The sequence below is a fragment of the Nothobranchius furzeri genome, chromosome 2, assembly GCF_043380555.1.
Source record: "Nothobranchius furzeri strain GRZ-AD chromosome 2, NfurGRZ-RIMD1, whole genome shotgun sequence".
Classification (NCBI taxonomy): domain Eukaryota; kingdom Metazoa; phylum Chordata; class Actinopteri; order Cyprinodontiformes; family Nothobranchiidae; genus Nothobranchius; species Nothobranchius furzeri.
In genome coordinates, this window is record NC_091742.1 from 72524409 (window position 1) to 72536518 (window position 12110).

Sequence of the window (12110 nt, forward strand, 5' to 3'; positions counted from 1 at the left end):
ATGACACATATCAATTTTTGCACCGTGCACCAGACATGTGACGTGAAACAGCAAATGCAAAAGCACGTCTGCGTCTGACCTTCAGGCCTTTTTTAGCAAGGCGACTGGGACAGAATCAGCTTGATGGCTTGGACAGGCGCCTCCTGCCTCCTTGAATGAAGGAAAAGATGAAAGATATAGGGTGACACCTGGTATGTCCAGCTGGCATCCCTGTGCTATTGGTGAAACGTGCCACTTGTTGAGCCTTAATGCTGAGTTGCACTTTGCTAAAGCGCAGCACCTGTCTCTGCAGAAGCTATACTATATTAGTTCACATTAGCCTCACTCGTGCAGACAGCAACCAAAGGGGAAATAACGACTTTTTATACAGGCAAGAGTTACGAATTTGTGTTCTGCGTCCTCACAGTTGCAAGATTTTGAAATGGAATATTATTTATGCTGAGGTGGTTTTAATAAATAGGAAAAGGTGCAAAAGACAACTACCTAAAAAGGCTTGGTGGCATTGTTGCCTGGATGTGAGAAGGTTGCAGGTACGAATCCCAGTACTGGCCTTTCAATGTGAAGTAAACATGTTCTCTCCTGGCATATGTGGGTTTTCTCCGGCTGGTCTTACTTCCTCCCACACTATGAACTAAACTGTCCCTTGCTCTTTGGTCCTATTCAGCAGATCTTCCTGATAAGTGAGGCCACAGCACTGTCACAAGTGGAAATGCTAATGCCCCATTTTAAGGTATTTTCCATCAAATGCAGCTACCACGGTTACAGCCAGATGTTATCTCAGGCGAATCTGCTCCACAAAAAAGTCAAAGATCAAACTCATTGACATATGTGATGATCAGAGGGATTCCAGGTGAGGTTTCACAGCAGAAAAGTTTTTCAAGATGGCTGCTGCTGCACTTTCTCTGTATGGAGTCTCAATGGAATCCACTGCAATCCTTTAGAGAACAAAGTATTTGTTGACAAAATCAAAGTGCTTTGGTGCTATGGTGCTTTTTTGTTCTCTGCTGGACGACATTGGCTCTGTTTTGGAGGTTTGTTGCTGGAGACCTGGAACCACATGGAGTCTTTGGAAAAGAGCAGTATCCATTAAGTCTACCCAGAAATATTTGTATTTGAAATAACTGTTTTTCACTTTTTTGAAAAGATGTCAATGGTTAAGCAGCTTGAACAAGAACGGGAAGAAATTAGGAAGCAACTTACTGCTATGACTGAGAACATTAACAAAGTGTTGTCTCAACAAACCACCCTTTTGGGCCGAGTGAATGACATTTCCGAGCTGAAAGCCTTTATTAATAACAGCAATATGAAGATTGAAGAGAAAATTGAACTGCTGGAACAAAGGACTGATGATATGGAGCAACATTCACATGTGGATGAAATTATTATTGGCTACCACCCATCACAGCTATGCTTGAGTTGCTGCTACAACAAGCAAACATCCAGGGGAGGAGGAGGAACATCCTGAGGAGCAACGCACTAAAGCAACAAGTGGTTGAATTCATCAACAGTAAGAACACTCACTAGAGTCATCAAATCTCAGTTTGTTGTATTCTCCCTCGCAAGGACAGAATTCATTCATCTGTCATTGTAGTCAGATTTGCTAATAGAAAGCACATGGCTGAAATATTGAGACAGGCTAAAAAACTTAGATACCGGTGTGTATATTAATGAGCACTTGACTAAAAAAAATGCCAAAATTGCTAGAAATTGTCGAATCCTCAGGAAGCAGAATAAAAATCAGTCAACATGGTCCAGAAATGGGAAGGTGGCGATTAAATGGTTCACCAGAGCAGGCTAAGGTGGTTGTGATGAGAAATGATGGACATGCTTGTTTTTCTTTCTTCCCTTTATCAAATGACAAGTTTAAAGTTTTTGTGGAAGGTGAGAGTCACTCCTCTGGACTCTTTAGTTAGAAATAATATTGAGGAATTATGTTTTTCTAGTTTGGATGAACATGGACCATTTAATTTAAAAAATGGTATTGACCCTGAAAAAAAACCTGTATGATGACTTTCGAGTCAATTATGATTATTATTCAGAAAATTTGAGTAATGTTAATTTGGAAGGTTTCTCTATCATACACTTTAACTGTAGAAGTTTGTATGCCAATTTTACATAGACTATCAAAGACTATTTAGTCATTAAAACATACATTTCAAGCTATTGCTTTAAGTGAAATGTGGATAAGAAAGAAAAAATATGCTAATTTTGTATTAGGATATGATTTTTTGTTAGTAAAACAAATAAAATAGTGGTGGAGTGGCAATGTATATGCAGAAAAGTTTTCAATGTAAGATTCCAGACACCACAGCTGTTGATGAGATTTTGGAAAGTTTGGCAATTGAAATCAAGACAAAAAGGTGAAAGATAGTTTTGTGTATATATATATAACCATCTATGGTTTATATATATATATATATATGTATGTATATATATATGTATATATATATATATATATGTATATATGTATATATGTATGTATATATGTATATATATGTATATATATGTATATATATATATATGTATATATATGTATATATATGTATATATATATATATATATATATGTATGTATATATATATATGTATATATATATATATATATGTATATATGTATATATGTATGTATATATGTATATATATGTATATATATGTATATATATGTATATATATATATATATATATATATATATATATATATATGTATATATGTATATATGTATGTATATATATATATATATATATATATATATATATATATATATATATATATATATATATATATATATATATATATTAGGGGTGGGCCGTTAACGGCGTTAACGTGCTGCGGCAAAGCCGGACTTATTGCGCGATAAAAAAAAAATGACGCCGTTCATCTATTCTCAAAGTTGGGTTGGGATCTGGGTCTATACTAAGTAAGCTATGATGACTTTTACATTGAGCGGATGTATACCTGGTTGGCGCGGATGTATAGATGTATACTCGGCGCGGGCGCAGATGTATACCTGAGGGTGCGAAAGAGAACATCATTAATGCCAGAGGAATCTTCAAACGTGATGCGCCGACATGGATGTACCTATGAAGCCGCTGGGTTTGCTCCAGGGAAAATTCATTTTAAAGAAGTTTCCCAATGGAAAGCTTGACAAGACTAAAGTTGCGTGCACCTTGTGCAATGTGGAATTTGTTTACTGTAGATTGTAGAAGTTCTTCCAGTCTCAAGTACCTCCTAAACGCAAAACATCCCTTAGCTAATTTGGAAGATGCTGGGCCAAGTGTAGCGCAGGGGAAGAGTTTTCATCAAACTACTATGTTCGAGTGCAACCGAGGCAAGCCCATCAGTGCAGCTCTATCAAGTAACCTCCCTAATCTCCTTGCTCAGTGGATTGCCACGAGCTGCAGACCCATCAGCGTGGTCGAAGATGATGGGCTCGAGCTTGTTCTCCAGGCGGCCACGGGTGACTCATCCTACAAACTACCTGCGAGGTGAACAATCGTGAGGAGAATACATGACCAGCACACTGCAAAGAAAGCCGCAAAAGATGAGAAGTTGGTGGAGGCACCTTGTGTTGCACTGACTGGGGATCATTGGACATCTGTCAATAATGATAACTACCTCGGTATTACTGCACACCTCATCGATGCCAGCTGGGAACTTCACTCCTTTGCTTTAGGTAGGCTATGTCCTTTTAAATTTCATAATTAACCAATATCACACAAGAGGGAGTGATGTTGTGTTGAATATATGCATTTGTGTGATTCATATCATTAATCCGTAAATAATCACACCAGTGCTGATATAAGGCACAACAGCACTCCCTCTCATGTGATATTGTTTTTATACAACAGTTCTAAGAGCAAATTTTCGTATTTAACAATAATAAGTGACATAAGATTATGATTTGTTAGTTTATTCAATCATTTATTTAGCTCTGCCAACACAAATAGTTCCAACTAGAAAGCTGTTGCCAGGCAACACAAAAATAACACAACATAACATTAGAACGCCTGATATTGTCTGTAAAATGTCCCAGTGCTGTTGTACTCCAATATCATCAGCACTCAAGGGTCTCTTGTCCAATCAAATTACTTGGTTAGAACTAACTGTTGTATAATTTATTTAATTAGTTTACTTATTAATTAGCACAACACCATGAATTACCACCACAGTATGTTTGCTTCTTAATGATTGCTAGTTGTTTACTGCTTGTGTACTTATCTGATCTTTGTTTGACCGTTAGGTGTGATGAAAACAGAGGAGCGCCAATTTGCAGAAGCATGTGCCAGGCTGTTTCTTGACGTTGCTAATCAGTGGGGGATAGCTGACAAAACCAGCACTACTGGAACAGACAGCGCTCGTAATATGGTGGCAGCAGGAAGGATACTGCCATTCGAGCATTTGCCCTGCGTTGGCATACAAGTGCTTTGACATGTCACTTTTGTGTCTAAGAACCACCTGCCTTTAAATGTAATGTGATTAAGAATTTAAAAAATGTGTAATCGGAGTCAAATGAATTGGTCATTAATTATTTATCACGCTGTCTCTCTTTCTCTCTTTCACTCTCTCTCTCTCTTGTGTGTGTGTGTGTGTGTGTGTGTGTGTGTGGGTACTGAGCTGCTTGGTGGGGAAAACTACGTATCCTGCTCTGCTCTGTGGTTCTACCTGCCCTGTGCCACCTCCAGCAAGCAATGAAGATCTCAGATGATGATCCAGCCTATAGTGTGCGATTCAAGGCTGCCTTCACCAAGGACCTCAACCAGCGAAGGGAGAACATAAACCTGGAATGGCTTAAGATATATCAGCCTCAGAAGATAAATGCATTATTTGACCATTATGATTTAAAGGGGTTCAAATGAAGGTATGTGAACTTCTTTGGTTTTTTGAAGATGTTTCACTTCTCATCTGAAGAGCTTTGTCAATTTTGGCTGGAATTTGGGAGGGTGAAGCCCATAAACCATAGCTTTATGTTGTTGCTTGTGCTCTGTTCTGTTGTTGTTGCTTAACAAGCAGAAGCTACCTATGCTTATTTGCATAGTCTCCGTAAAGACTGGACACAGCTGCAGTTTCTTTCAGTGGATGGAGACACGCCTTGTGGGGGTTTAGACTCTTCAATAGCCTAATAACATCCTCTTCCAGGATGGTTAGTGCTGTGTTGGGGGGGGGGCATGCCTTTTGTGAGGAGACTTCTGGGGGCATAGAGGTGTAGGCGACCTTGTTGAAATGGAGATGTAGCTGATGGGGCATGTCCTGGTTGGCTGTTGGGCCATCATAGCGGCAGCCGAACTCTCTTTCTACAGTCACTGATTAGAACTTGTTTAGCCTGTTGATGATAGGTCCTCTGTTGAGTGGGGTTATTTGGCTTGGCATTGATTTGCCTAAGCCCTTTCCACACAAAAGTTGAGTCGTTAGCTGAGAATTGTTCTTTCAGCCTCTCAGAGTACCTTGATTTAGCATTTTCACCTCCCTGCTGAACCTGTATTTCACCTCTTTTGTAGCTCTCTGTGTCTTTGTTTTCAAATGCAATCTCCTTCTCCATCTTGAGCTGACTGAGTTTGGCCATGGTTTGTCATTATTGAAATACAGTCTGGTGAGTGTTGGAACAATGCTGGAATCACAATATTTTTGCTCCACGCACAAAATTTTATCCACAAGTGCACGCTGGGCAGGGCGTCTGCGCTCGGCAGGATGAAGACGTGGCCAGAATGAACGAGGAGAAATCACGGGGAGAGTACAAAGGGTTACAGTTGAAGAGTAGGCATTCTAAATCAGGAGAACAGTGCTGGGAGATTACAGTCACATCAGAACACCAAACCAACTGTTGTTAGTATAACAGACACCTACACCTTTTGGTTTTGCCAGAGAGATCGCTCTTGCGGTCTGCGCAGTGGAAATGAAAGCCACCTAGTTGGTTGGTCAAATGAATAGATGAAGGAGTCATGAACAAATATGGAGGTTAGATTTGGAAAGTGAAATTTTCATCAATAATAATTATTATGTTTTATTTATCAAAGGTGGCGACTGCCTTAGATCCACGATATAAGGACCTCAAGTGCTTGCCCAGAGCAGAGAGGGAGCCGGTGTGGGTAAAGCTACGTGAGTTGGTGAAGGGACAAGAACCTACTCTGAAGCCACTCAGGGAGGAGAACCCTGAGCCACCCAAGAAGAAAAGAGCCCTTCTACTAATGGGATCAGACTCAGATTCAGATGAGGAGACACCAGTAGACAACACTGTGGAGAGGTACAAGGTAGAGCCCGGTGCCAATTTAGATCAGTGTCCACTGAAGTGGTGGTCGGAACACACTGCTGTGTATGGTAAGATGGCCCACATTACCCGTAAATATTTGGGGACACCTGCCACAACTGTCCCTTGTGAGAGACTTTTATTCTTTAGCAGGCCATATTGTCCAGAAGAGAAGATCTAGTTTGTCACCAGACAATGTGAACAAGCTGGTCTGCTTGAGTGACAGGTGGAAGAAGGAGAAATAGAGCTTGGACTGATTGACCAAATGCTACTGACTGTAAATAGTTAATCATGACCTATTCTGTAGACCTACAGTGCAGAATTTGTTGAACTGAATAAACAGCTATTAAACACAAATACTTATTGATCATTATTTATTTTCATCATCAGTTATCGTAGTAAAACTGCTTTATCAGTCTGTGATGCATTTTTGAAACAAGAAATACGCATCCAATCTCAAAGACTTGCTTTTATTCATTATCTAGGTAGCACACACATATTGTGCCTTTGGCAGAATTCGAATGAGCCATTTTAATCTAGATTAATCTTGATTAATTCCAAGATTACAGTGAGATTAATCTAGATTAAAAAAATTAATCTATGCCCACCACTAATATATATATGAGAGAGAGAGAGAGAGAGAGAGAGAGAGAGAGAGAGAGAGAGAGAGAGAGAGAGAGAGAGAGAGAGAGAGAGAGAGAGAGAGAGAGAGAGAGAGAGAGAGAGAGAGAGAGAGAGAGAGAGAGAGAGAGAGAGAGAGAGAGAGAGAGAGAGAGAGAGAGAGAGAGAGAGAGAGAGAGAGAGAGAGAGAGAGAGAGAGAGAGAGAGAGAGAGAGAGAGAGATTGCTGAAAATGAATGTTCATAAAGCAACAAGTGACTTAAGTAATACTATGTTCAGTGTTTGATTAAGGCCACTTATATACAAGCCCTGCAGAATTACAAAGAACAGCGCTACACTAATGAATAATGTTTTTGTATGGTTCAGTTACAAGTGGTATATTCCTAAATGACATTATGGATTATCTCCCTATATTTGGAATTTTGCATAGTTTAATAGATAACACTTCAATTGCAAATGATGAGTCTACACATAAATGAGTGAGGATAAGGAATTTACAACGAACTGAGGCTTTAAAGGTAGACCTCACAGATTGTGCTTGGGAAACTGTATATGTGGAGGATGTGAATTTGGCATATGACACATTTTTGTCTATATTTTTAGATCTCTGTAACAAACATTGTCCTATTAGAAACCATCAGGTGAAGAAAAATAGTAACAGAAAGCCATGGATGACTAAGAGCTTGTAAATGGCATGCAGAAAGAAAAACGTACTATATAAGAAATATTTACTATTAAAATCCAGTGAAAGTGAAAAAAATATATACAACAGTATAAGAATATATTGACCTCTATTATAAGAAGACAGAAAAAGGAGCACTATAATACATAATTAGAAGGAAGTAAAAATAATATTCAAGCTACTTGGAATTTTCTAAATGATCTTATCAAGAAAAAACATAAAATGGAATTTACAAGGCATGTTTTAATAAGTATGGTGATATAGTGGACAATACACAAAATATTGTCGAAGAATTTAACTATTTTGCTGACGTCTGTAGTAATTTGGCCAAACAAATTCTAACTTGTGATTAAAAAAAATAAAAATGTTTCATCACCTTGATAATAAAGATTCATTCTTTTTGGGGAGAGATCAATAAGAGTGATATAATAGAAACTGTTAGAAAACTTAAAAGCAAAAAATCCACCAATATTAATGTTATTGATACGTTCATAATTACAGAGTTCATACAGGTGTTTATCCAAACATGAAAACATCTAAAATATAACCAATTTTGAAAAATGGAGACAAACATTGTAATAATAATTATAGGCCAGTGTCCCTGCTTCCTCAATTCTCAAAAATAATAGAGAAATTATTTGTGACACAGCTGGATTTCTTTATTGAAAAGTATGGATTACTTAGTGAGCACCAGTACGGGTTTAGAGCAAATAGAACCACTACATAATGGAGATGGTAGAAAAAATAACAGAGGCAAGGGAAAATGATGAGTATTTTGTTGGGATTTTTGTTGATTTGCAAAAAGCATTTGATACGATTGATCACAGTATATTATTTAAAAAATGGAGAAGTACGGATTAAGAGGAGTGGCTTATTTTTGGTTGAGGAGTTATTTGGAAAATAGGAAGCAATATGTAGAAATCAATAATAAAATCTTAAAATTTGGGAAGGTTACCTGTGGTGTTCCCCAGGGATCTGAACTTGGACCAAAACTTTTTTTTACTTTATATTAATGATATTTGTAAGGTCACTAATTTATTGAAATTTGTTAGTTTTGCAGTTGATACAAACTTTTGTTGTTCAGGTAGTAATTTACAGAAACTTTGGCCCTTAATAGAAAAATTGGGAATCCTTAACACTTGGTTTGATTTTAATAGATTATCACTCAGTTTAAATAAGACATTTATGATATTTAGTAATCAAAAGGAACTTGACAGGGAAGTCAAATTAAAAACATGTCATGTTGAAATTGAAAGGGTGACACAGATTACATTGTTGGGGTGGTTATTGATCATAAAATGAAATGGAGACAGCATGTTTATTGCATTAAAAGAAAACTTTCTAAGATTACAGCAATACTGTACAAATCAAGACATATGTTGAACAATGCAGTTACATATCATTTATTGTTCACTCATACTACCTTACATATCATACTGCGTGGAAGTCTGAGGACTGACTAATCAAATATGCAATAGTTCTCTTACAACAGGGCTTCCCAAAATATTTTCTTTGAGGGACCCCTTTGCTCGTGTCCAAGACAAGCCAGGACCCCCAACTCCAAGTCCTACACACATACACACATTAAAGGTGATCATTTACTATCTTTATACAAAGTTATAACGTATGGAGTTCTGATTATACTGCAGGGTATGTTATTGGGATTTTATAAATGTAATTTTTTCAAATGAAATCTTGTTAACCACACAACCTTAGCAAAGACAAAATTGTAGAGAGACTCCCTGCAAACTTGTGGGGACCCCCGAGGGGGTCCCAACCCCCAATTTAGGAATCCCTGTCTTACAAAAACGTGCAACACGTATTATTAATAAGTCCGATTATTTGGCACATACACATTCGTTGTTTGTAAAATCCCATGTCATGAAATTTAAGGATTTAGTATACTACAAAATAGTGCAAATGTATAAAGCTAAATGAAAGCTACTTAAGCTAAGCATACAAAGGTTTTTTTCTACCATTGAAACACTAAAGTATGAGAAAAAGTATGATTTTAGAGATACTAACAAATTTACTAACTGTTCCTTTGGCAAAAAAATAAAAAATAAAAACAAAGAAATTAAAAGGAAATGTATATCTGTGGTGGGGGTTAAATTATGGAATAATGCCAGTGTAAATTTAAGAACGTGTGGTATATTTCTGTGGTTTAAAAGGATGGTTTTGAAGATAATTTTTCAGGGTTACAAGAGTTTATATGTTCTATTGTATATATAAGAGTATTGTGATTTATTTGACTAAATTGTGTATAATTCCCTTCTTTTTCTTTTCTATTTATTGCTTAAATTGTACAGATATTATGTGTTAATGGGTAGATTAATTTGTTTAATTGGTTAAAAAGGACAGGCATAAATAAAGAAAAGGAAATTGCTTAGTCAGTCACCTGACCTGAATGGTATTACATTAATCTCCAAGAACAAAGTAAGGAACCTTGGTGTTATCTTTGACCAGGACTTGCATTCAAACCCAAAGTTAAACAGGTTTGTAGGATTTCCTTTTTCCACCTTCGGAATATTGTTAAGATTGTAGAAGCATCCTTTCCAGGAGTGATGCTGAAAAACTAGTTCATGCATTTATTACATCAAGACTGGATTACTGTAATTCATTACTCTCAGGAAGTCCACAGAATGTAGTTAAAAGTCTTCAGCTTGTCCAAAATACTGCAGCTAGAGTTCTGATGAGAATTAAAAGAGATCATCATATCTCTCCTGTCTTAGCCTCCCTACATTGGCTACCTGTTAAATTCAGAATAGATTTTAAGATCCTTCTTCTCACATATAAAGCTCTTAATAATCAAGGTCCATCATACATTAGGAATCTGATTGTTCCATACGTTCCTAACCGAGCACGTCGCTGTCAGACTGCAGGTGTACTGGTGGTTCCCAGAATGTCTAAAATCAGGATGGGAGGCAGATCTTTTAGTTATCAGGCTCCTCTCCTGTGGAACCAGCACCAGGTGTGTGTGTGTGTGTGTGTGTGTGTGCGTGTGCGTGCGTGCGTGCGTGCCTGCTCTGTCTTCTCGATCCCCAGTGAGTCGTGGTGGATGGCTGCTTATACCGTGCCAGGATCCTCTGGAGGTTTCTTCCTGTTAAAAGGGAGTTTTCTTCTCCACAGTCGCTAAATGCTTGCTTAGTATGAGGATTGCTGTAAAGTCACTGACACTAGTCAGTGACTTGATGCAATTTGCTGGGTTCCTCATATAGGAAACATTTTTTCTGATTGGCTTAATGAACTGACCTGGATTGGAATATTTATTATGTGAAGTGCCTTGAGATGACTCTTGTCGTGATTTGGCGCTATATAAATAAAATTGAATTGAATTGAATATAAACCTACTGCTTTTTGCCTGAGCCTTTTCAGTCACTATAAATGTAGTGTTTTATGATTATATTATGTTTTGTTATATTTCTGACCGAATCAAATCAAATCAGGTTTGGAGGCTGGGCGCCTCAGCCAACAACCTCATGAAACCTCTCAGCATGGCGGACTGTTGGCTCCCTCTGGTGGTGGCTCTTTGTCATCACACTTCCAAAGCAGCAACAGGAAACGTGTTTGACTACAAATGACACAATATTAGAGCCAACGTGACGGAAACAGTAGAAAGATGTTTCAAGAATAATGAAACAAGTGGAAATACTACTTACTACTTCCATATATTAATAACTAGAAGATTTTATTTGACCAGTAGCTTGTCTTTATTTGTTCTGGTTTTAATTGTTCATTTTAAAACAAATGGTTCTGCTGAGTTTTCAAAGATGAAAATACAAGGTGATTTCTTTAAGCTACTCACACAGCCAGGTTCACAGTAAAAAAAACTTTCTGACCTTCACAATAAGAGTCTCAGATATACACACATACCTCAAAACACCTGATTTCAATATAGATCTATCGTTTTTAATTAGTAGTAGTAAAATGGGTTTTACTCACCTTTATATGTTTTCACTTGACCCTCATAAAAGGACCTCCCCATAAACTTTACTGAAACCAATCGTTTAAAATGAATAAACTCTGGTCAAATCCAGGCCCCCATTATTCTGGTGATTTTGTGAAGCCAAAACAGAAGTAGTAAAAATTGCAGTTCTACTCGCATCCACTAGGGGCTGGCACAAGAAGTGAGCAAATCCTCATTGACTCCCATGTTAAAAAATGCTGTGAATTTAACATAACACTGCTTGGTTAAACATGGGTTGAAATATAACATGTTGGTAGGGCTGGCTGGCTGACTGGGTAACGTAACTCAAGCTAACTGAGGCTAGATAGAAGCCAATGGAAATTATCTGACCAGTATGTATGTTGATGGTCAGATCTCATCTAAGGAACTAAAGAAGCAAAACAAAACGTTTGGTTATGCATATAACCACTGTTCCCTGAAGGAGAGGAACGAGGTACAACAAAGGTACTATGAGACATCATGCCCTCGTGTGGCCTGGCTGAAGACAATTTAATCACACCTGTAAGGCTAATGAAAGTGACGCTGCATGGAGGCCCCGTCCTCCACTTATAAGCGACCGTGTCACTGTCATTCCTCAGTTCGATAGCTGCTCTTCACCGA